This window comes from Bombus vancouverensis, chromosome 9, assembly GCF_051014615.1.
Source record: "Bombus vancouverensis nearcticus chromosome 9, iyBomVanc1_principal, whole genome shotgun sequence".
Taxonomy (NCBI): domain Eukaryota; kingdom Metazoa; phylum Arthropoda; class Insecta; order Hymenoptera; family Apidae; genus Bombus; species Bombus vancouverensis.
This window is the reverse complement of record NC_134919.1, coordinates 11,462,604-11,489,980: the sequence shown is the minus strand read 5'-3', so window position 1 is coordinate 11,489,980 and position 27,377 is coordinate 11,462,604. Positions and strand designations below refer to the sequence as shown.

At 34.9% G+C, this 27,377-nt stretch overlaps 1 protein-coding gene across 1 annotated transcript in view; it reads right to left on the bottom strand.

Annotated features, from left to right (window-relative positions):
- LOC117163693 (uncharacterized) overlaps positions 1 to 27,377 on the bottom strand; it is a 50,911-nt gene that overhangs the window by 16,040 nt on the left and 7,494 nt on the right. The window lies entirely within an intron of this gene.

Below are 27,377 nucleotides of genomic sequence, written 5' to 3'. Positions count from 1 at the left end.
GCGTTAAATTATTTAATTTCAGAATATCTTATTTTGTATGTTATGTTTCAAGCGACAAAAGCACTTAATAGCCTCTGCTATATAAAACGAGGAGTATAAAATACGATAAAATAGCCTGAAATTAATTAATTAATTATCAATTGAACGTTCTGCTATTAACACCTAATATTGATATTAATTTGAAACAAATTTCTTAAATTGCAGTAATATATCATCAGCTTGTATTTCACGCTGACACGGGTTTTGATAATTTTCTAAATAACACTAACCAATTAAGAAATAAAAATTCCCTTTTGTAGAACGATATTTTAAAGTAAACGTAAATTTCTTATGTAATACTAATTCATACAATTAGAGAAAAAGAAGCAAAATTTTACCTTTTATTTCCCAATTTCTCAATTTCGTAGTTTAATCTGTTTTCTTTTCTTTTAAATTACAACTACATATGTGTTTATCAAACATCTGCCAGATATTTAACGCAAGAATTACGGTACTTTCTATCGGTGTTTCGTATCTGCGAATTACACGCCGCGAAACTCGTGTTTCGTTGTGCGATTATGTGTGCGACATTATTGGGAAAAAGGTGATAGTTTCTCGCGATAATTCGCAACAAGAGTATTGAATTCCCGTACAGCAATGTGGGCGCGTAATTTCGTGTCGCACGTTAAAGATCGTAAATACACATCCACAGACGTCTTATCGTCTATCGCACGATTATTGTTCGATGTTCTCTCTCTCTCTCTCTTTCTCTTTCTCTCTCTCTTTTTAATTGACTGAAATGTGAAATTTATATAGAATCGTCATACTGGATTATTTCAAGATATTTAGAAAATCTAGAAAAATAGACTTGTGTTAGATTCTATAGAAATTGATACGTTGGTAAGGTGACCGAAAATTTTGCTTTTTGTTAAGTGAGAATCTTAGTTTCGATAGGAAATGGGACCTTAAATTGATATCACGGTTACGTATCTCGTTACTGTTATCTCTTTACTCTCGTTTCGAGGAATTCCGTACGCTCCTGCGCAATTAATATAACATTGAACGAATAGCAGATAAACAAATTGCATCTTTCAATTTCTGATCGAAATCCTGCTTAAACTTGAAACCCATAGTTTTACTCTGAATTCGTACAAACAACAATTTACAAATAATGTTGAGTTCTCAATTTCGACTTCTCTTCGTTTCCGCGTTACGTCAGTCTAAACGTTAACAAAGTTTCGTCGAAAAGGGTTGTTTTAACTTCGATGCAACTTCGCGGCAATGCAATCGAATTAGATACAGAGGCGAGAGAGCAATGGTAAAACAAGAAAACAGATAAACGACGAGAATGCGTGTCGAGGTTCGTGTACCACGATCTGTCGACTACGAATCTCGCGAATCTCGAGTTCCTCCGCAATAAACGGATACTTTTAATTATCTTCATTAACTTTCTACACGACGTACGGATTAGCTAACATTTTCGAATGCTTTCGTAGTCTCGCATTAGAAAGGAAGATAAAAGGGTTCGATAAAAAAAATTGTAAATGCACCATAACTCGTGTCGATTACAGGAAGTACTCCTTCGTTTCTTAGCGTTAACTGTACTTTCGAATGAGATAAGTCTATATGGCAGGCTTTTTGTATTCCATGCCTGGGAATTAGCTTTAGAATATCTATCGTTATTCTATGTTCCAACTTCGACACAAACGTTCAGAACATTTACCACTTTCTCCGGAGTATTGCTTTTATCATAGAATATCGTACGTTCTATGGTCGATTAATAATTGAGCATGTTACTTGGCTAACAATCGGTAATCGAGCTTCTCTTACATTCTTATTTTTATTATATAACATTGCACATTTTATCTTTGGCTAAAAATTGAAGATATATTTATAGTTAGTTGATAAGAGATGATAAAATGTATTGTAAGTATGTAACATGTTCAATACTATAACTACCGATTTATGTCTATCAGAAATTTACGCTACACACAAATGATTCTAATTAATATAATGTAACTAAAATAAATATCTATACATATAACTTACTCGATATAGTATATAACTGTACGATGTGTAGAAGTAGATTTTTATCGCAATAAAAGTCAATGTTAATTCCAATTTCACTAAAGATATGTAATTGCAAGAGTAAAAGATATAAAACATGTCATTGTCATGGATTTGATAATTCTAATGTTAAAATAGAATCCCATCGTTACACATTTTTCTTTCTTTACTTAAATTGCTAGGAGTAAGAAGATCGCTCTTTGTAGCTACAATTTCTTTAATTTCTAACATTAAGCAACATCAGTGTGCACCACCAAGTATACTATTTTCACTTTCTATTCGCAGTAAAGTCGGTACAATTGCCCTAAACCCCTTTCAACGATTTTCGTTCATTGAAAGCTGGTTCAATGGTTCCCGCGCGAAATTTCCTAGCGCGATACGCGGCTCTCATGGTCCTCGTAATTCGCATGCTTTCACTTTTCCGTAACGGGGCGGTTTATATTATTTTACCGCGGGACCTATTTCGTGGCGTACGTTAAGGTGAAAGTATCTAATTTCCAGGAAAATTCCGACCTCGTCGTTTCGTTACCTCGAAACCAGACTTAAACGAGCTACTTATTACGCGTAATTTCGTACGTTGTTCTCAAAGTCACAGGTTTAACTGATTACTTACTCGTCATTACTTTCCTTCTCTATCGTCACTGTTCCCATTTCTGGGTAAATTTCTGTTTTGCTTCAAGCAGACTGAAATAGTTTAGGTGTGACTCATAAAAGGCACATGACTTCAATTCTTCTCTTGTTGTGGTTTGAGGTCTTGAGAAACATGGTAATTTCTAACTCATTTAGTATGTACGTTTAATTTGAGAAACTTTACCTTGACAGTCAGCAAGGTAGATAAACATCTGCAGTAACATCTAAAACGCCTACTCTGCTTTCTACTATGCATGCGTATTGCAACACTGGAATGCAAAGATGATAAAAAAAGGAATACTTTGTCCACTGTTTATAGTACATCGTAAAGTTTACAGTAAATACAATACTTAAGAACTTAAGAGGCACTTTGTGCGGTTTTAAAAATTCGTTCCAATTCATCGTGTCTATTAATTCATAGTAATACAATTAATCCATTAAATTCAAATTAATTCCTAGTAATTCATTATTATCTATCGTATATTCTCTATTATCGATAAAATACGTTGCTATGAGGAGAAGAATAAATCTACCGAACAATATGAGGAGTCTATTAAAGTCAGAGGAAAACATAATAATTTTCGCACAATTTATATTAAATCATCAAGAATATAAATAGCATCAAAAATATATTAAAGCGCGCAAATTAACAATTCTCAACTGTACAATGTTCTGGCTGCAACTCTGAAGCAATAAAGTTAAAACTGTCATGAAGAAATAGTTTTTTTGTTTTACTGGCCAAGAAGCATTCGTCCTTCAGAGAGTTAGCTGACGTCACCTAACGGAATAAGGCCACCGCAGTTTTGACAATTTACACATAGAACTCGTTACCACATCGTTACGTTCGTTCTGCAGCAAAGTGAACGAATTCCATAGCGGTATATCTGCAGTAAGACATCGAACGCTTCTCGTCATTGTTGCAACAGCAGCTCGAAAGAGTTGATCCGCGTAAGGTCTTGAGAAACAGGCAGTTTTCAGCCTGAATGTTGCGTCACGCGATATGTGGCCTATTAGTTAGCCGACGTTCTAGCCTGAACACAAGCTGCTCGAGTTTGTGAATGCGTGCAACGAAAGAGCGTTTCCCGTGAGAAACCCGTGAGATACGGAGGAATCATTTTTCATCGTGAATCTCATGCTGTTCTCTGCATCAATTGATTCGCGAATGCGTTCGTTCAGCAGTAAATCGCGAATTAACGCATTACATTTTGAAACATACAGTCTATCTAATTAGCTAATCATCTGGATATATATTTTCTCGTCGAATTATTTAACAATTCTCTTAGCCACTTAAAAGTTTCTTTAGCTGCTTTTTAAGTTTTTATCTGATCCATTAATAATGGTTAATTAATTTTTCATTTGAAATTATTTGATCTTTTTAATTCCATCTTCGACATGCTATCTCTTGAGATACATTTTTTTTTAATTTGCCAATATTTCTGCATTAATCTTTTCCTTTCAAATTATTCAACAGACCTTTGGAAGATGTTTTAACAGGTTTTCTACATTCTGAGATACACATAGCCCTTGTCGAACTTATTTTACCTATTTTGAATTAATATTTTCTTCTCAAATTACTTCACAATCCTTTGACACCTTCATTCCCATTAAAAAAGTATTTAATAAGTCGATTGATCTTTTCGTTCTTAAATTATCCATCAATTCTTCCAAAACCTTCCTTCTTATTCTTTTTTGTTTCTTTCTTCAATTTATCACGATGCATTTCGTTACATGTATATGTATAGTTAGAGCGATTTGTGATCTAATTGTTACGTAACTTATCGTACTGCAAGTCTGGCATTTCATTTTTCGATTGCTGAATATATAACGAGTTGTTTGGTGTTTTATTAATGGCACGCGGAAGCTTGCAGTAAGTTGAATTTAGTTTCGACATAAAAAGGTTAGCTGAAAAACGAGGTGCAGAAGTTTGACCCGAAACCAGTCGATCTTGTAGTTTGTAAGCTACTCTATGCTGCTCTAGTGACGTTTCAAGTGTAACAAATCGTAGAAACGTAAGCTTGTTACATTTTGCGTATACAGGGTGTACTTCAAGATTGTTGCGACATACATATTTGCGAATGACAGAAACAAATACGCGTATCATACAATTGACAGCTTTTCCCGCATCGTCCAACAATATGATCACTCGTCCTAACATACAATCAAGCACGACAACCACTGCAAAATAAATCTCGGTAAAAAATATAAAAAAAAAGCATTTGAATGCATCGAGACTTTCAAAATTATCTCAATCGCTTCGAAAGATTATTCCTTTCCATAATATCCAGTACGACGATTATGTACTCTAACCCCAATCATATAAATCTCGCCACAATACGAAGAAACCTAACATTCGTCTAAAGTTGCATATTAATCGATTATTTCCAAACGATATTTTAGCCCGCAGCATATTTCGCCGAACTATTTGTTCGGCTCTCACCCTGTATAACACTGATACACGGTCCAATCTGTTCTAGTCGTGTTGATCGTTCTCGTCTCGTGTTAAGTAACGATCTCATGTAGTTCGTACGGCCAGTAATTGACAATTAATGCGTAAATCTATCTGGCCCGTTGCACGCAAATGGAAAGCGAAAGGCCGATAGAATCAGAGCGCGACCATTTTGCCAGATCGTGGACGTGATTCGTTGAAAACCGGCCCGGCCTGAATGTTATCGTGCGTCGACCCACGGTCCCGGCTTTTCCAAAAGCGGTCTTTCCAACCAGACACCAGCCACCGGAATATTTCTTCTCTTTTACGGGAAAATGACAGGTTTCGAATATTCCGTAATATCTACCATCGATTCGAAAATACATATATACGGGGTGACCGGTTTTAAATACAACTTACTCGTACACTGTGTGTTGTATAGAAAAACTGTTCAGATAAGAAGTGAATGGTTTCGAGAGGGCTACAATCTGACGCAAGTAAATTTTTTGCAAACTGACGCGTAGAGATCGTACACATGTGACACATGACACATGTTTCTTCTTCTTTTTAGATGGAATTATATATCTTTTAATACGTTGGTCGATGGAACTCGTTATACTCCAGAGAAAAGTATTAACCTATATAGCGGATATTTTAACTTTAATTTTTCAGATTTAATGTATGAAAGATAAGGAAAGACGCGAAGCGATAGACTTGCGTTTACGTTGTCTATGTTAATATATATACATTTCTAGGTTAAAAACTCTCTTTGCCACGTAAGCTCTAAAATTGCGCTCGTTCGTTCGTAGGTTCGTAAAGTTCGTTTATATAAATTTACGATTTTATGTCTAAAGAATCGCAAAGGTGGACTCATATTTGGAAACGGGCTATTGACACGCATTGTTAATAGCGTGAGAAATAGTACAACATTCGATGGTATGTTTACACAGACAACTCGATAGCCATAATTTTCTACGAGGATATATTTCTACTCGTCAGAAGGAAAGAAGTTTGTTCACCCAATGTTAATATTCTCAGTTGTGACCTATAATCAGTAGCGCGAAGAGAAGAAGACGCTCTTTTAGAATTTTGGAATTACCCTAATTACTTTTTCAACAGCTTTCGATAATTGAGGAAATTTTACATTTTAAAAGTTGAAAATATTTCAACCACAATGAGTGTAAAAAATAGAAGAAAGCGGGCAGTTTCAACTTTCTGAAATGTTATTTACTTAAAACACATCCGTAAAAAATTTCTATATCCGGAATTTCTAGATTGAACTTCACAAACAAATATTATTTATTCATGCTAGCAAATATCCAGCGATCGACAGAAAAGATACGCGTAATTGTTATTCCTTCGTGTTTAAATTTATCATTAAATCTATAAACTTTATTATATGAGTATACCAAAAGTTATTTGATTTACGATTACAACTTAGAATTAATTAACAAAAGCTAATACCGTAAGAAGAAAAAGATATAGTAAATCGTACTGAAGATGGATGATATTGGAGCTATAGGTGGAATGAAAATAGATAGACGGAAAAAGTTCGGTTATGGGTTTCGTCGGAAGATTTAGATGTAAAAGTTAGGTGCTGTGCAATGTCTGCTACCTGAATGTTCGAACTTTTCTTTTTCTATTTCGATCATAGTCTTTACCCTCTCCATAAATCTTCCCGTAATGACCACTGCCAAGTATTTCTCATTTGTTCGTATTCTCGCTACGTATTCGTCTGGTTTCGGTGAGCCAAAATTTTTAAAATACGCGATGTTTCCTTCGATCTTATAATTTTTTTTATTCATTTTTTTACCATTTCTCTGGTAAATTCTGAAACAAATTAAGTTATTCGAAGATTAGTATATCTAAAATGTTTTTATCATTTCGTGTTCGAACGCCGTGGTACTCGATATTCAGATTGAACATTGAAAATGTATGAATACTCGATATGAATGAATTATTCATATGTGAATGTATCACTGATGCTAGTGCTTAATCTAAGATTTGCAAGATGTTTTAAAAATGGAATATTTCGTTCGCAAAATAACTTAATTTACTATCCTTTCTCCTTTTATAATCATTAAATTAACGTTGAATGCGAATAAATTATTCACCTACGAATGTGTAATCTGAGATTTTGAGGATATTTTAATAAACATAAAATATTTGATTCGAGTGATATTTCCATTTACTATTCTACTTTAGTATTTCTCTATAATGTGTCAAATAAATATAAAAAATGACACATATATTGACATTAAAATATTGTAATCAAATTTCTTCTTTCTTCAAGCATGAAATTTTAGCGTTTCAGCAATATCAATGATTGGAAATGTACAGAGCGCTACGAAAGTAAGAAATTTTAATATGAAAAATACAATAAGTCGGTGACGAATTTTATTACTGTTTTCACACGTATGATGCAGAAAGTTCGTAATTAAAGGAATCTTAAAAATACTTGAAAAATTAGAAACTCCAATTATTCAGGAGAGGAAGGCATTCTCGATGTAACGATATTGTTAACGGTTCTCCAATTAACAAGAAAGAAGTCGAACATTAGCAGAGAATTTTCTTACATTTTCAACCTTGCACTCTTTACGTTATAAAAACGGTAGAAACTTCTAGCGAGTTCCATGATCCATAAAGCGGCAGATTAAAATCACACGCGAGCTGCGTACGCTTTCAAAATCTATTTTCATGGAAACAAATAAACGCTCGGTCGGAAAAAATGATATTTCCCTTGTTGGACATTTTGTCTTATTTTATCTATTTCATTTATTTATGTTTTTTTTAGAAATACAAATAATTCGTGCTTTGCCAATATTATAGCAGATTTCCGCAATTCGGATAAACAGCGATTATAACACGAGTAACTAATAGCCATTAGTCATGCTCGACGTTAAGTGAAATGGGAAACGATGAAGTTAATACACCGTGGAACTTACGTGTACACCGATAGATAGTATAACGAACAGATCAGAAAAACATTATGCATTGTATTAATATTTTTCAGGAAACGATTAATTAATTGCGATTGACGCGATTAAGTTAAATAATTCCTAAAACTAGAAGTTTCTGCGAATGGAAAGGCTATCGGCTTTCATAGTGCAAGGCTATCAAAAGAAATAATCGCAGGAACAACGAGCAATACCATAAAAAGAAAGAGAAAATACTGAAGTAAAAGTGTAGTTAAACACAAGTACAAATATGGTCGATTCCAGGACGTCCTTGAATGAAAACGATCTTCAAATTCTTAGAATGTCTTTTTGTATATAGCACAGATCTAATTATATTATCCTACGAATGATAGTTTTAGATGTGGTGGAATAAACTAATTATAAATATTAAATTATCAACGTGCTGTTATAATTGCGATTTACAGTGTACATAAATTATATACGAATTATATAAATTATATATGGTCGCGTATAAATTATATATTACATGAATTATACCTGACTTACTATACTTTTTACTCCACGTGTTTAATCGTTTTCCATGATTAGATCTCGCGTCGGTTAACAGTAAAATAAATTGTCGAAGCTTATTTTTGGATGGCGAAACAAATACGCGAAAAGAAGAAACGAGCGTGGCAAATTGAATCAATTCCATCCAACTAGGGTAACGAGATAATTAAAACGATCGAGAACGAAAGGTTTGCAATTAATTTTGAGTCGATGTACAACGACCTATGATTTAACTTTCCCCTACCACCTGGAACGTGACTAAATTTTTTCCAAGCTCTTACACGCTCGAAGGAAGTGGCGTTGCCTTTACGAGTGTGCGCGCTGTTTCTAGAAACAGGCAGGAGCAAACATAATTAAAGAAGAAACGTTGTTCTGTTGAGAACAGTGGCACGAGTTGAAAGCGAAGGTCTGAACGTACTTTTACGGCTAATTTTATGTATTGCATTGCCTTGTGCATCGCGTCTAAATTACAAATTTGAAACTTACTTTTATTAAAATTATTGCTCGTAGAATATTTTGGGTTTCTCGATCGATGACTTTTATTTGAAATAACAGTGTTTGTTGTTTTATATATTATACTTATTCATAGAATTTATTCTGAATAGATTAATGACATTATTTGAGAGATTAATATTAATCAACCTGTATTATCTATTATAATTGTTTCAAATATTCCATCAGACAGTCGATAATTAACAACTACACGCAAGTTTGGTATAATTAATAAACAATCTAATGTTACAAACTAATACAAATATGCAAAGTATTCAACCGAGCGCCGAAAACATTTCAATTATCCTATTTACATAGTTTTCATTTACATAATCGAAGGTAATAAAGTATTTAAATTTAAAGAAAGCACGCTATATATCTCATCTTCGTCTGATGCGTAGGTCAGCGCAATTTTTCCAATAATTGTTAGTAGAACTCGCTGGTAGAACTCCACTTATCTAAATGAAATCTTGTTGAGCACTCGATTTACCGAATGTAATTTTGCATTCCGGTTATATGAATATACATAGATATACAATTATACTTATACTTAAACCAAGAGTAAGAACAATACAAACCAGAATGCAGGAAATGCTTGCTCCCATAGCGAATATAACAGCAATTAAATACAATCCCTCCATGACACTTCCAATTATTTTTATTAATAAAAAAAAAAGAAATACTATTTTTAAATTTTTATTACGGAGATGACTAAATTTGAAGGAAACAGATATTTAAAATACAACTTATCGTCCACATGAATCTACCAACCGAACGAGTCAAAAATAAACGGAAAAGGAAACGAGCTTATACGAGCTTCATATTTTTTAAAAAATCGTCACGAACGTTCAAGAAAAGACACAATATACAAACGAAGCTATCAAATCGAATGAACCAAAAAAAAAAAAGGAAAAATTATTTGAAAGATATCGTTGCACACGTAAGAAGAAAATACTGCGTTACGCTCGGAATCTGCAAATTGGAAATTTCATTTACACAAGTAAAACCAGAAAAAGGGAAATCTTAATGAAAATTCATGTGCATAAATACCTATAAGAATTAATATAATAATTTACAATTCGGATTACGAACTCATTAGGTGTTCGAACTGAAAGAAAGTAGGACACGGAGCGTCTCGGCGATCGAGGTAGCTGAAAATTCCTGCAACACGTCTGAAACGTACTTTTCATCCACGCTCGGCGGTCTCCAATCGAATTACTGCGAGATTGCAGTCCACTTGGCGCCTAATAAGAACACGTCTCACACCCCATTGACCGCAAAACACTCACACCATGCGGCGCAGTCCTCGTCGAAGAAGATATCTGGTGTCGTCATCGCGCGGGAAACCGGCGATCGAGTCGCGTTTCTCTCAATTTACAACGCGAGACACGAGAAATAATGGTCGATGGGTATCTGAGCGCGTTCGAACGATCGCCGCTGTTGCTGACGAAACAGGATGCAACACGGCGTTCATCAGGGATCCGTTAGCGCCTTTTTTTTAACGATAGATTTCGTTACAAGTCTTTTAACAGCTGTGTCGACCCTTTGTAGCGTCATTTTTAGATTTTGTCGTTGCGCGAGCTCAAGCACCTGAATCGTCAAGGTACCTTTGATCAGAAACGTTGATCAGAAACAGATTCAATGTTTCTACGACGCGAAGATTTTAATATAATAATTGGATTTTCATTATTTTATTGCGTAGTATGGTTACGTCAGTTTCCAGTCAGATAATTGTTATCGATACTTTTTCCTGTAATTAATGATACTTCAGTAGCGTGTATATTTATATTCAAGAGCTGCGGTCCATGCGCTGAGTTAGTCGGTTCTACGTACAAGGTTATAACGTGGTAATTGCTATTGAACAAGAGAAGACGAGACCTTAATTAGTTATAAATCGTCCAATGTCGCTTTGAATTCTAATTTTAGTAGCAAAGTTGCTCGTAGATTCGTACGTATGCAGTAGACTCGAAAATGTTAGATGTCCATTCAGTTCGTGTCGTGAACTTTGACAACTATAAATATTTCTGTTCAATCACGTTAAGCTACGAGTCCTTCTTGAGGTAAAACCGAGGAAGAAATAGGAATTTTCATAAATATCGTAAAATAAAATCGATCAGTCTCTAGCAATTATTTCGCCTTCACAGCGAATTTCACATTCCATAAGAAACTAAAGCTTTCCAAATTTTACAATATTAATAATATTTCTACCAATTCACATTTTGATAAGCGCAACTGAAGAAACAGAACTTAAACAACGATTCGTTGCGTCCCCTAAAGATTACAACGAATAGTTCGTGCCGGATATTTTCTATGTATCCATCCTTTTGCGTATCCTCCTTAAATTTCTGTACATTTTTCCCTATTCTACACACGTTTACGCGTTTAAGTTTCTCGTAAACGCCTAAGCAATCTATTCATACGAAATAACACAAAGCGCAACGCCTTACAATTCAACGATTAATTTGCATAACTATGACAGTACGTCGTCGATTTCGATCGACGAAAAAGTTATCGATACTATTTAGGACAATTTCGATTTCGAAGATACCACTTTCATGACCCAGATGTATGAAAGGCGCGTAAGACATTTTCAGATGCCCGTGTTCCGTATCGTTCATATTCAAGAAAGTGTAAATAGAATATTCGTGCTCGGTATTCATCGAGACCCTCGTTCGTACGCCTCACTGCTAGACACGCTGTTCACGTTTCACCTGGACGTGTCATGGTCCGTGGGGGACATGCTGCAATTAATCGCCTTCGACCACGATCCTTCGGTTTTCTACGCGCCTGCACGAAATCTTTCACTCGTGAAGAAAGTACGAGCGGAACTTACGTCGAAAATAGCTGCATCCTGTTTTCTTGATGTTGTACGATCGATGTATGCTTCTGATATACAGAGTGTTCGTTTTAAAGGATCGCACGTAATTTCTTCGAGAGATTTCTCTTTGCAATTTTGTTCTTTAAATTCTGCACGTGTAACGTTATACTGTTAGATGTGCAAATAGATAATCCACATTTTTCCGTGAAACTCAAAATTCATTTTAAAAAAAGTATAGCAAGTTGCTCAATAAACACATTCGCCCATACTTTTTGTAACTTTTAAACCATCTACGAGACAAGCGATGAATTCTGTTATGGAAAGTGGAAAAATTCTGTGTTTCTAGACGAGATTCAACCGTCGAGTCGTTTTTGTATCTGATCCACTGATTCCAAGTGAGTGTTGCATCGATTGGAACAAATAGTAATACGAAGGAGCAATATGTAACGAATAAGCTGGCTGCTGCAAGACGTCGCAAACAAGACTCGTTGTAATATCTTTTGTCGCAGAAACAGCGTGTGGCCTAGAGTTTTCACTCGGCAATTTCACTGAACGTTCTCCTTTGCCAGTGCCCTGACGATTGGATCACGTTTAAAGACAACATTTTCCGTGATGGAATTCACCACTTGCCTAATAGATGGCTTCAAGTTATAGAAAGCAACGATCAATACTTTGACTGAACTTAAATGAGCTTCGAGTTTCGCTGAAAAATTTAGGTTATTCATTTGTACATCTGATATTGCATAGTATATATTATGTTACTATATATCACGTTAAAAGGTTCTTTGCATGATTTTACACGGTGTTCGCTTTAAAAGAATATACCATCTCGTTAGTTATAATCAACGATTGCAAAATTTCTTGTTTCTATCTTCTTACTTAGCCTTCCATAGATAACCTGGGTCGTTTACATCCGGAGCGCGCTCGTAAATTTCTTCGAAGGAAATTACTATTTTTTATTAAAGAATCTATTAAACGTTTGGCTCAAAAATTAATACTGATAATGTAGTAAAGATAAACATTTCAGAATTTTCTCTGATTTTTTGGATGCTCGGAACAATACAAAAATTAAACGTTAACTATGTAACTTATCCTGAAAAATGCAAAAATATATTTGCATTTGCTTTACTATAATTAGCATAATAATTAGCAATATTACAGCATTGAAATGAAGGTAAGGTTTCTGATATTTTCCACTGTTCAGATGTCATTGTTATCCATTGACATAAATGACGCTTTTATTACCCAAATAAGATGAGAAACAATTTATAAAATGGATTCGTCAGACTTTTATATAAATAAAATTTCACGTTGATCGTGTTTACACCTGATGAAGTTTCGTTTAATTAGGCTGGTCATCGATCGTTCGTACGTTTCGCCAGATAAATAAATATGTATCTTCCTTCGTACGTTAATTAATCCTGCTATGGCAAGTAGCCGCTATGTTTGTCAGGATAATTACAACAACTCTTTCGATGGTTTTAATTAGTGGATTTCTCTACGTGATTCATATTGCACGATGCAACATCACTCGTGTTGCAGCGCGATTCACGCGTGTCGTTTGCTTTTCTCGGGATCGGTTGAGAAATATGCACACGTCTCATGATCGCAGAATCTGTTGCGGTTGTGTATGCAAATTTTATTCGATATCTTTCTATGTAAACTTGGAATCTTATTCGTAGATCACGTGATATAGACCTGATCATTAAAACAGAATCCAATATTTTTTTGCAAACTTTGATGCAAACTGGTTCTCGATCGGATTTCAAACTTTCATCTGGCTATCTTTTTCAATTTACTTACTGTTTCGCAGTATATCGTTATGATGTTTCAGCGAATGTAGCGAATAAAGAATTAACTTACTCGTATAAGTGAAAATCCGTTAATTTGAGATTCTAAACTGGAATTTATTATAAGAGTTTATAAAAGTATGTAAAACATCTTTTTAACCTGTTATAAAATTTACTTCGATGTAAAAATTACTATTCGTTTGTTGAATGTTTCATTAATCACGATTTATAGATTAGAAATATTCTAATACATTATTATGCTAAAAAATGTTTCAAACACGTACATGTCTATATTAAATCAGAGAGGAGTAATTTTAGTTACAAACTAAATTCGCGTTAATTTATCGCTTCAGAGACTGTTCTCAACCCCTTTTGTAAAACTTGAACGTAACGTGTCCAATTTTTGTTACGCTGGCTGTCCAGAAACTTCGTAATTCGCGCTGGAAATCTGTCAAAATAAAATCTACACGTCGGCCAACTCGCTTCAAAAATGCAGCTATTCAATTAACATTTGGCTACTTGTTTTTCTGAGAAATTATTCGACTGCCTAGAGTTTTCTATATGCTATATTTAACAAACGCTAAAAACATCAAGGAAATTAAGTGAGAGTTTTATTCTTTGAAAGTCGAAGAAAACCAAGTTTTACTATAAAAGTATTTCTTAAATCCAACAATGAAAAAATCAAAAATATAAATTGAAATCTTCGATTCACGTTACACTGCGATACCAAAAATACCACGGGTCAAATATTATTACGCTAAAGGACTTTAGAAATTCTACTGTGCACTCAGGAAGATAAAATAGTTCATGCTAATAATAAATGTGTAATTTATTTGAATAATAAACAAGTTATTTTATTTTTAATAATAATACTTGAATAATAAATAAGTAATTTATTTGAATAGTAAATTACATTATCCGTCCTTTGAGCTGCAGAATATCATGAAAATTGATCGCTGTTATTACGCGTGAGGTTCATAAATAAATCGATGACATCTAAATAAACAACTAAATAATTATCGAACATTCTGTTAACCAAATAAAGCGCAAATCAGTAGCTCAATAAATCATTGAATGCATTAAGAGCGACGTGTGTGTCATTTCTAATAACACCAGTTCAGTTATCTCGACAAACATTTATCGACTCGTCAGCCTGCGAAATGCCATAGCAATTAATTGACTGTACGACGCGTAGAATAGCTAAATAAATTAGAAACTTGGCGTAAATACATGGATTTTCGGTGTTCGTTTTATATGATCCCAAGGTGGATAGTTTAATTGAAAACCTTCCATAATCCCTGGATACCGAAGTTTCCTGTGGCACTTGCATCGAGCACCTGCAAGTGGAGAATATCCAGAAGATATTTCGAATCCTCGTCGCGGGTTGAAGATAAATAGATTTAGTCGGCGTTTGGAAAATTTATAACGGGTTTAACAGAAAGCGGAAGACGAAAGAAATGGATATGAGAGGATATTATTTTAAAGCGGCTCTTTCAACGGTATTTCATATCTCGGGTCGAAATATCCCATTTAATTGCGCAATCAGATTTCTTCTGAGTTTGGATGTTTTTAGATAAATAGGCAACGATTGCTTCTTGCGACTATTAAAATGTTCGGAGTTTCTGATTTGCTTAAATAGTGTTAATAAATTTCATAAATTTTTTAAAATATTATTTTGATGTCATATACGTGTTATTTATCTTGAATGTACTTATTGTTAAGATACATGTTTTATGTGTAATGATATATATCAGATTACCATTGCTAAAATTAATATCGTTGGCTTCAATGGTAACATTTTAATATTTGATTACCGATTTTTATTTCAATTTACCACACAAATAATTATTAACAAATTATTCGATACGGATATAGTAGTATATTAAAATGACAATAAATAATTCAGTGGTATGGTTTCAGAAGTGAATGGGTAATTAATATTTTACCAATTATTTCAACTAACAGATCAATTTAATTATTGCCGTCATTTGACAAAATGTTTCAATTAATAATCGCGCGTGATATTCCTGCTCGTGGCAATTAACATTACCATACCGTATAAAGTAATTAATATGTTATTACACAGCTCCAGCTAACGTAACTCTAAACATTCTAATAAATTTACGAAACTAATTAATGCGTGTATTTTCCCCTTACTAACGAAGTACCTTAATATTTTATACTGTATTCATAATAATCCAACTAGCTATTAAATAACGATTTTACGTAATTAAATTTCCAAGCACGTGTTTCAATCCTGATATTTGGAAAAGCAGAGTATTTGGCTCATATTCCAGGCACGAGATCGTTCAATTACTTTGAGCAATGCGCCCATTTTCCTTGTTAGCGAATCTGGGTCGTTATAATTCGCTCCTAACAGCCACGAAAGTACGCGTGGATCTTAATATGCATAGCTTAATGCAGCAAACTGTTGCCTTGTCTATCGCCTTTAGGTCGCCCATTGAATGAAAAGCAATACACGTCGTTAAACGAAGGGAAAGTTATGACGATTTTTAGCTTGCTCGTCAAACACCGCACACCCGATTAGTCTTCCTGCGTGCATTTTTAACCGATGCCTATTCACGGTATTACGGCGATGCTTTGAAAGAAACTTGGGCTCTTTAATTTAACAAGACCCTTCTGGCGACAGAAGATCATAGAGATAATTTGAAGCATTTTTCAACGTACCGTAGAGCCTTTCTTATCCGCACCAACAGAGAGACACACACAATGTAATTTTCGGATAACGAAACAATCACTTTTCTGATATGAAATTTCATTTATTCGAACGTAGATTAAGATCAATTGATGCTTTTTTTAAATATTTATAGACTCGGTATTTTTTTAGCTGTTAAGCCACATAATTCTTTCAACATACGTAACCTCATAGTGTTGCATTCCTTTTATAATTCGAGCCATAGAAACACTTCTTCGAATGCCTCGAATGATTCGGTGTGAGAAGCCACCTGTTCACTACCACTTTCGTTTGCTGCTTTCATTTGCGCAAACTCGTCGTTATTATCGTCTTTATCGCAACAAAACCATTTCGTTACATCGTAACGCTAGGCAATGTATCTAAGGCTTCTCTACTATCGTTGACACGAAAGATATCTACGTGCTTCAGTTATTTTGTTAACCAAATAAAGCGCAAATCAATAGCTCAATAAATCATTGAGTGTGTTAGAAGCGACGTGTGTGTCATTTCTAATAACACCAGTTCAGTTATCTCGACAAACATTTATCGACTCGTCAGCCTGCGAAATGCCATAGCAATTAATTGACTGTACGACGTGCAGAATAGCTAAATAAATTAGAGATTTGGCGTAAATACATCGTTTTTTAATATTCCCGACTGTGGCTCTTCCAACACCATATACTTTCGCTAATTCTGTTGCACTTACATCACTTTCGAGTCTTTCCATTGTATCGTATCTTGTCTCGATAGTCAGAACGCTATTAGTTTCACGTTAATATCTCGCGATCAGAATTCAGCCAACCGAATAAAGGAAAGATCACGTTGTATATGAACACTAAAATGTGTACATACTTGAAGCGGAAAAAGGCATCCGTTACTGGGAAATATTATATTCGGATAATAGAGTTTTAGAATAATGGATGTTCGGACAAGGCAAGCTCCACTGTAATTTGGTTCAAAGGCGGTAAATTGTATATTTTAGAAACGTAGATTATAGCGTAAATAGGACTTAATTGCGGAGAAACTGTTTCCCCGAAATTGAATAATAAATTCTCCTCTCTTGCGGTTCAGATCAAAATGTTTCCACCGCATTTCTCGCAGTTTGTAAAAATGTACAAATTCATTTTGATCTTTAATCGCAACAGCATAACAGCTTTATCATGTCTGTATTTCGTTTTTGAAATATCGCTGCGTTTAATCACCACGTTGACATTTATAATTTTAAACAATGCTCGAACAACGTTTCAACTTCCAGTTCGCCGCAAATGAATCCGTATTTTCGTTATATGGACGTGTAATTTCCATTTACAATTTATAACGTGTCTCGTCCCGCTATTTAACAAAATCTGTTTCCCACAAACGTCCCGTGATTACATCTAGACGAAGTTTCAATTTTTCAAAATTGAGTAAACACGGTTACTTACGCTCTAACAAGTTTTTCGGTTTCACGGTTGACCCTGTTAAACTGAATTTTGATCACACCTAGCGAATTTTGTTTCTTAAAATTCGTGGCAAATTAACAAGAGGCACTGTACGTACGGTTTCACGTACGATTTGTTTGTGCAACGAGTTAGTTCGTGTAGATTCACAAAATTAAATTATTTCGTATTTACTGTATATTCACAGTAGCATTTCATGCAATGAAAATGAAATGTAGAGTCTGATAAAAAGCGCTTCATTGGAAATTAAAGGTGCGCGTGAATGGTCCTTGTAGCAACTACACGTGTAATCTGGGAACACCGAGAGATTAAAAATTTTGGACAAGAATAAAAAAATGAGTAAAAATTGAATACTCAATTTTTAGAGAAGAACCTCCATTGTTAAATCGTTTTTAAAAATAACTTCCAGTCAAAACACTTCATCTCCTGTCTACGCTCAGACACACAAACAACCTTTAAAGAAAAAGGGGGAATGTCAAATTTTGGCATTTTTTATATTTCATTGTATTTATCGATATGTTTCAAATTTTGTTCTAATTTTTCTAATTTTGCACGGTGGAAAGACAGAATGAATTTATGAGATCATCTAATATATTATACAATCATCGATAAAATTTCTCTAGCATTGAAATTTCAAAAATGTGGAAAAGCAATGTCGACCTGTCTAAAGCTAAAAAGAAAGTGCCAAGTTCGACGAGTGCTTCAAAACGAAGTTGCACGAAGAAAGAACAGACCTTCTTTCGCAACGTCCAAACAGAAACAATTTCTCCGCTCGACCGCGCTCCTGCTTTCGCGGTTGCAGTTGCTAAGCATCGCTTCGTCCGCGTTATTTCCACCAGACGAAATGGAAAAAGAGAGTAAGAGAGAAGCTGAAGAAGGGAGCGAGCAACGGCGAGAAAAAACGCACGAGCGTGCATGTACGCGCGTTAACGAGCACGAGACGAGACGAGAACGAGGCGAACGTTCCAGGCCGCGAACGAGTTGCGTTTCGAGGCGTTTCCACGTCTCGTGGAGAAGCTTTATTCGCGACTTTTTTAATTATTACGAGGACACAGGAACTCGGCGAGCGTTTTCGTCGCGCGTCTGAGTGGAATGAATGGAACACTCGTGGAAACTTGAGCAAATTCGCTGCTTTGCCGCCACGATGATGTGGCTACTGCGCGAATAACAGGTCTTCTTGTATTCAGTTTAGGATAGTAGGGCAAGGGAAAGTTTTGATAGCTTCAAGATTTTCTACCTCGATATGCGTTTAAATATCAGAAACGAGTCTTTTTTATGTAGCAGCACATGAGTACGGAAGATTTGAATCGGATGAAACTCATATTACTGTGCCATGTTACATACCAACGTTCTTTTGGTTTGCTTGGCTTAAAGATAAACGAACTCTGGTCAAACTATTATTGCTGTTATTTGTAATCGTCAACCGGAGTTACATTTGTAGTTTTTTTAATAACATTTGTCGATAGAAATAGACGAACGTGCTCTCTAGGACAGTCATGTAGTGGAATATTGGGTTGGCAACTAAGTGATTGCGGCTTTTGTCAGTACCACCTAAGGACAAAATCCGCAACCACTTAGTTGCCAACCCAATAGCTAGTCGAATAGCGAGTCGAATAGCAACATTCAGCGAGTGACGATTACGACCGAAATATACTATTTCTATACTTGTACTGACAGTGATTTTAATATAATTGACTCTCTTTATCAAACACACTAACACGTTTAATATCTTTCGCGATCATGAACAGTGGCTCATGAAAGTGCACTTTTTCCTGAACGTATTGCGTGTGTTGTATGAGACATTTTGGAATTTCATTGGCACTGTGACGATAGCCAGCTATCGCGATTATCTTAGTGGAATTTTTAACGATTCTGAAAATGTATATACAATAGAAGTTACACGCACATCCATGGACATAAATCAGCGGACAAGTACTCGTTGTTATCAGAACAATGCAACATGAATGCAATTTTCTGGATTGACTTGGTTATTTAATTCTGTGATGTATAGCAACTTTGCGGTAATATCCGAAATTATGATGTGAAATTGAAATATGTACAGTTTGAATAAACGTTTGGAAACGGCTTGTATTCATTCGCATCTATTTATTGTTTATTATTTTTGTTATGTAGGTTCACAATAGATAGAAAAATAAGGTAACAGTGTCCAAAGTCGAAAGTCCAGTCATAGCAATTGTTAGATGAAAGTTGAAAGACGATTACAGCGGAAATATTTTAAGAAAATAATCGACAGGATACAAAAAGAAAATATGAGATGTTTTGTTAAAATTTTTGACGTAGAATTTGATTGATATATTCTTTAAATTATAAACAATTAATAAATGCTATCTTTATTTCATAATGTAGGCCCTTTCATAATAAGGAAATTTTTGGCATCTAAATTTCATTAAGCGCCCAGTGACTTATGTACTGTATATTTTGCAGAGATCGGAAAAATATTTAAACAGCCATTTGTCCGGAATATTAATAAGTCAGTACATGCAACGAGACCATATTCGACATCCATCGTATACTTGAGCTGATTATTCATGTATGCTAATTTTGTGCCAAATACAAGTTAGCAATAAATATCTTCTATATACATCTTAAGATCGAGTTCAAATTTTATTAATACAATCATGTCAGTCGCGTCTCGTTATGATGCTAATGAAATTTCAGAATGTTTTGTATAATATATGAATACATAAAAAGCTTCTGACATTCTTCGAATATTTTTCTGAGCTACCGTACGCGCAAACCGCCATAAATCACATTTCTCATTTCTTTTTAGAAAAGAACAATTTCCAAATATATCAATATGTTATCAAGCCATCCCAGGTTAAAAGTATCTTCGCATTTCGCTTCCGTTACCCCTACGAACGATTTTCTAACTTACAAATTTCTAAATTCCCTATCTGCCCAATCCCTTAAAAGCTTCAGTCTTTAAACTGTCTTTACCTTGCAAACGCTCGAACCATCGAATATCCACGTTTCTTCTGCCACCCAAGCGTCAGAAACACGTAAATATTCTCATTCTCCGTGAACGCGAAACTCTTACATTTCAAATCTCCCATTGGAAACTTTGACAAACCTCTGAGTTAACAGACAGAATAATACGCGTATCGTAACAATTGATTTCCATTCGAATTCCGGAGTACACAAATCCACGAATCATTGCTGCCATTATCGAGTACACATCGATAGGTGGCACGGGCAAAGGGTGCGCAATGGACCGCGAGAAACAAACGAGACTGGTATTTTCGCGATATGCCTATGAATGTCAGCGTGAACTTGCTCGATAACAGGAACAGGCATCCTCGAGCTCCTCGATGGAAATGGCCACGGGATTCGCTTATCGAACGTGCGAGAGAGAGAGAGAGAGAGGCGGTGAGAGAGAGAGAGAGAGAGAGAGAGAGAGAGAGGGATGAAAATTCGCAGCGTGCGTCGACCTACTTGCTGACGAGCTTCGAGTGAAATTCGATTGTGCGGCGAATTTTCCATGAATTCGCCCTGGTCTAATTAAGCAATCGAAAATCACCGTCGCGAGTTCATTTGGGATCGAACGTAACGAACGTCGCTGGATAGAAATATCGCACGTGGAACGATCCCTTTCTATCTTTCGTCAATTCCAATTTAATCACCCCCTCTTTTTCTTATCCGAACACGGTTTTCTCCTTCACTCTCCTTTCTTTCTTCCTTTTTTTCTCTTCATTTTTCGACGATCACGTGCCAAATATTTTAAGGGGACGTTGAAACGTTCGTCGATAGAGGTGATTCTTTTTCTTCATTCTTGGAAAAACGCGAATAGTCGGTGGAAAAAGGGAGACTGTCTAGTTTTTAACATTTCTCGGAAAATGAAAATTTATTTCTGAATATACAGGATGCTTCGTAACTGGCGGTACAATGGGTACAGGGTGGTTCTACGTGAAGACGTAAGTCGAAAATGTGGAATAGAATTTGTTTGTATCTCTGCTTGGCATCGATGCCGGCACAAGTGAAACAATGTAAATGTTTATAGCGGAGGCTTTTTAAAATTTACGAAGAAATCTTCGCGAGTCGTTCCAACGATATTATTCGGCTCATTTAATACAAATTACGCCACTATTCGCGATAGAAGTAGAATCTTCTACTTGTAGCGTCACAAAACAACCGAAGATGAGCCAGTACCGTATAAAAAAAATAAGGCCTCTGATCCAAAACTGATGGAATTATAAACATATTGCGGAATAAACATTTATGGAATAAAAGTAGAAATCAAAGCAAATTTGTCTGTCACTGTGAATAGGAATGTCAAGAAGCGGCATGACATTTTGAGAAAGTTGAGTTTGAAAATTTATCAGTATACTTAAACTTGGCTAAATATCGACGAGGTAATGGGATTATCAATAAATAAATGACAGTAGATTATTCTACACGCGAAAATAAATGAGAAATGTGGAGCAATAATTTCGATCGGGGGCCTCATTTTCAAGCAAATAAAGTTTGAATATGTTCAGTTGACTACTGGCTCGATTAAACGAAAACGAAGCATCTTGCGAAAAAATTGTATTCTACACTTTTCACCTATTTTTACACGTAGTTCAACTCCTGTCGACTATTTACTCCTGTTCAGTCCAGAATTACCCAAGTTTGAGTACTACTTGTCAAACTTTCAAACTCGATTTTCTCGGAACCGAAGCTTCACAAAAAGCAAAGTTTGTTTTATACCTTTGCCTTATTTTTTTTCTCATACAATAGCCTCATACGCAATTGTGTCATCGATTACGTACCAACCTACATAATGTCACAACTTCGTATTTTCTCATAAATCAAAGTGAAACGTCATTTTATTCTTCGTTTTACTCCACACCGTCTCCGACTTTTACCTATTACCTTAGTTACATGCTAATTATATTATCTAATATGTAACACGTTAAACTGTAAAAGTAAAAAGTACCCATTTTTCCTCGTACACTGATTTCTCGCAATTGCTGTAAAATCCAGAAAATTCGAACGCACGCAACAGCATACGAAAAAGCGTTAAATTCAAAATTCGTTAAAATCGTCATTCCCTTCTTTTCAGGTGACTCTTAAATCTACGAGGAACGTTGATGTTGGAGGATATCAACCTGGAAAGTTGGAAAGATTCGTTTCCTTCGGCGCGGAGAAAAGTGACAGAGATAAAGATCGGTAGGTCGCCGGTTTCAGGTGACTTTTAATTGATTCTACCTCGCGTGCTCGGTTTTTTAAGACAATTTAACAGAATGCTTCTCTTTTTCTCTAGGTGTTTTTGAAGAAAGTAATGGAAATCTGTTGCAAGTATCACGAAATGCTATTTAATAGTTTGATTTAACACGAATTTCTTTTCCGTAGGATTTTGCGCGTATAAACGACATTGATATCTCATTTGAAATTTGTATCTTTAATTCTGTATATTTAATACACTTAATTTTCATTAGAATTAAATATATTTTTAATAAACGGAGGAACCGTATTTTATGGTGCTGTGAAATTTGCTAATTTTACAATTTGTTAACTCGTCAAATTTGTGTCAAACGTTGTTCTTGGATAACTAAGGCCTTCAGATGGTGTAATCGACTGTTAAATATTCATTATTGAGAAATGTTAATAATGTTCCTGTCGATCGATTAATTTCACCTGACATTCGTCTAGTACTTATTTATTCTCTTTTATTTTAATGCAAAGAACGAAACCGTGTAATCTAGATGAACGATAATCGTATTTGTAGCCAAGGTTGGAGCTAACGGATCCATCCTTCGAGACTTGTTGCTTTCACCTAAATAGATAATCGACTGTTAATTGGATATCTAGATCCAAGATATCAGCACCTTTCCGTGTTAATTCCATTGGAATAGATTTATGAGGTAACAGCGGCAGTAATCTGCGTGGAATGTAAATGAAAAAGATGTCAAAGTGCGTGTAATCTTTTAATTGAATTTCTCTCTTTCGGGAGACGCATACGTTGATTAATGCCATAGTGTTGACGCAACAGCAAAATGATTGAAAAGTACAGAGAGATGTGGCGTTACGAACAACGTTTTTCAATCTTATTTTAAAACTTTCCCTTATTTATGCGATCTTGCAGTGAATGAACTTATAAATATAATTATTTTATTCTATATTTATACATATACGATTTTTATAATTCCTAATTACATTTATTTGTTCACATACAAAATCATTCACTTGTTTGTTACACTATGCTAATGACAGGCATCACTGGAACACTATGCATTATACAATAAAATTCAGTTCAATTGTATCTACATATTCTATCTCTACATGAAAAGAATTATATCTGATATTCATCCAATAAAACAGAATCTCAAATGAGAACTAGTCAACGGAATACATCGATCAGACTTGTTCAATGATCGCAAGATCCAGTGCCCACTAACCTACTATCTCTCAACAGATCCATTTAAGAAGATATCATCAATGAATTCGCAATACGCCATTCAAGCTTCAGTTCCATTCACCAATAAGTCACGTCGGTGAAACTCGATTCCTGCTTCCATTCTATCTACGTTTCTCCGTGAAATTCATCAAGTTGAATACCGTATCGGTCATTGAAATGCCGACGCCTGTCATCAAAAGATGATACATAGTTATTTAGAATGGAAGTTTTCTTTCTTTCTGGCCTCTACTAACTGATAATACGCAAATCGTGTACACATTCGTTCCGGCTCGATTGACTCACTTTTGTGAAACTAGCTGTGCTAGTTAATTCAAACAAGTATATCATTCCGAGTTTCAAGAAATCGGATTTCATCTCTTATCTTCTAACGAAGATTATCTTTTCGTCGCGTTCTACATTTCACATTTTTTTTTTTATACGGAATATCAAATTTTTGTAGTTGCATAAAAATATTACCAAATGATACGAAATGTGTATTTGAATCTAATTAATCTAATTAATAATTAATGTGTAAATGCTATAATAAATACAACGAGGCGCAAAACCTTTTTGCAGTCATTGTAAGCTTTACAATTCTGGATTTGTAAAATTACAAATCTTTTTCTTTTATCGCATATTCGACAGATTGGTAGGATATAGGATGGGCAACGTTCGGATGCTACTTCGACTATAAATCGTAGAGTTTGACTGCTTTAGAATTCAAAATCTTCGATCTTGAAAGCTTCGAGCGTCTCGTTTTAGCTGTAAACTTTACAATTCAATAGCTGTAAGACTCTAAATCTAAGAATTTGAGAGCTTTAAAATTCAAGATCTTAGTTGTTGAAAGCTTCTTTCGAAATCTCCACTTTTAGAACCATAAAATTTCGGAACACGGAGCTCTAAAATTCGAGAACATTGAAATTTCAAATGTTGACACTCGAGAGCTTCGAAATCATCAACTTTCATCTTCATAGTATTCGAATCTCGTCGTCGTATAAAGATACGCACTAAGATATGTTACGAGATTTATTATACTACCGTGTTACAAATCCAACAGCGTGTTAATATTCTTTTTAGTCACCGTGTGTAAACCATAATCGGAAATCGATCTGTCTAAGAATCAACGACATACGTATCTACGTTTTCCCCGTGAAATTCGTCAAATCGAACTTTTATCGAGTCTCTTTAATTTTTCACGATATCTGACACGCTAAACTTTTGCCAATAGGACAAATAAAATTGTCATAAACTGTGACATAGCAGAGCGCAAACTCGAACAGTGATACAACTGGATGCTAACCTATCGATTCCAACCATTCGTATATTCCGAATGAACAGCATCCATCGATGCGTTAATAATAACGCGAACGGTTTCACCGGTTCCGGTGGGTTCACATGGATTCAAAGGCTGCCGTTTCCGATTTGTTTGCCAGCGGTGGATCTGATGGCGGCTGCCCTCGAGGTTAACGAGATCTGTTTGGTATCGAAAAAACAGGCTGATTCGATGATTTTATAGATTTTCGTTTAATGCTTTGAAAAATTTAATATAAAATTCGGATTGTTCCTTTTGATTGAAGAGAAGAGAAGTTTGGAATTTTTTGAAAATTTTCTAGAAGGAAAGGATTGTTCGAATCGTCGATAGTTTGTCATTACATACTTCTCTTTCTTTTCTTTTTATTTTTCGAGAAATTTAATGGAAGATGGAAGTTTGGAAGGATTTGGAATCTTTGGAGAAATTTAGAAAGAAATTATATTTCTTGGTTTTAGAAACGTAGAAATTAGGATTTGAACTTGTTCGATTTGAAATTGTCTCGCAGTATGATATAGGAATGTTTTAAGTATTTGTGAACTTGAAATTATCAAGAATCGTTGGTTGCAAAAACATTGGCAGGAAGTTTGAGGGCGAAGAATCTCGGGGAAAGAGAATTATTAAATAATCTAGTTTGTTCGTGAAGATTGAATTTCTTGCGAAAAGGATTGCGGAGCGGTGGATTTACAGTGGTTAAAAAATTCTTATGAATATATTACGTTAATTGTATGACACCTTTTCAAATTTCGTTAACACTGTAACGAGATCTAACCATCGTGGTTGTAAGAATAATCAAATTTACATAAATTGCAATTCTGTTTTATTTAAATAAAAAGAACAATAAAATTACAAGACACTTGTTGCAAGGTATACTTAATGAAAAATTAATGTACAGAATGAACAGTATTTTTAAACATACAATTAGTGCTAAGGATAATTTCATTAAATATTGCGGCTGATTAATATGGTGAATAATTAGTATAGTGAATTGACTGTTCAAACGCTTAGGTGATCTCTGCGAAGTATATGCTTTCAACAAATATATTTTAGTTTCTATGATACATCGTAAAATTTGTCTCAGATTTGACCATGTAATTACGATAGTGGTGTCTCGTTACAGTGTTAACGAGATTTCCAAATGTTTTGCATAATATACAGGGTGGTTGGTAACTGGTGGTACAAGCGGAAAGGGGGTGATTCTACGCGAAAAAAAGAAGTCGAAAATATAGAATAAAAATTTTTCGTTTGAGGCTTTGTTTTCGAGAAAATCGACTTTGAATTTTCGCTCGGTACGCGTGCACTTTATCACGTCTCGTTATAATCTCACTGTAGATCGTTGTCTCGATGGAAAAATTAAAAAAAAGAAAAATTTTTATTCTCTATTTTCGATCACCCCCTTTCCGCTTGTACCACCAGCTACCAACCACCCTGTATATAGCTAAATAATTTCTAAGAATGTTGCTATATTTTTGTCAGCCACTCTATATGCTTGTTATCTTTTGCATGAAACTTCTACAGAATTGATCGAATGAAATTCGCGATATGATTTACTGAAGCTCTCCTTATCAATTCGCGTCTTCCTCGCTATTGAAAAGGACGTCAACATCTTTCATTCTTTTCACGTTGTCTTCGACCAGCCCAGACATATTTCAAAGATTAAATCAATAAATTTATTATTTTTCCCTTCGAAACCATTTATTTTAATCCATTGAAAGATATTCTGAGGCTATTGAAAAGTGCACGATAAAACTTACGAAGACTGTTACGAAGGAAATTCTTATTGTCGTTGAAGAAAATTCTTACTGCAATAATCTTCGCCATTTTCCTACGAGTGAAAGCCAAATTAGATGAAATTATATTACAGCCTTT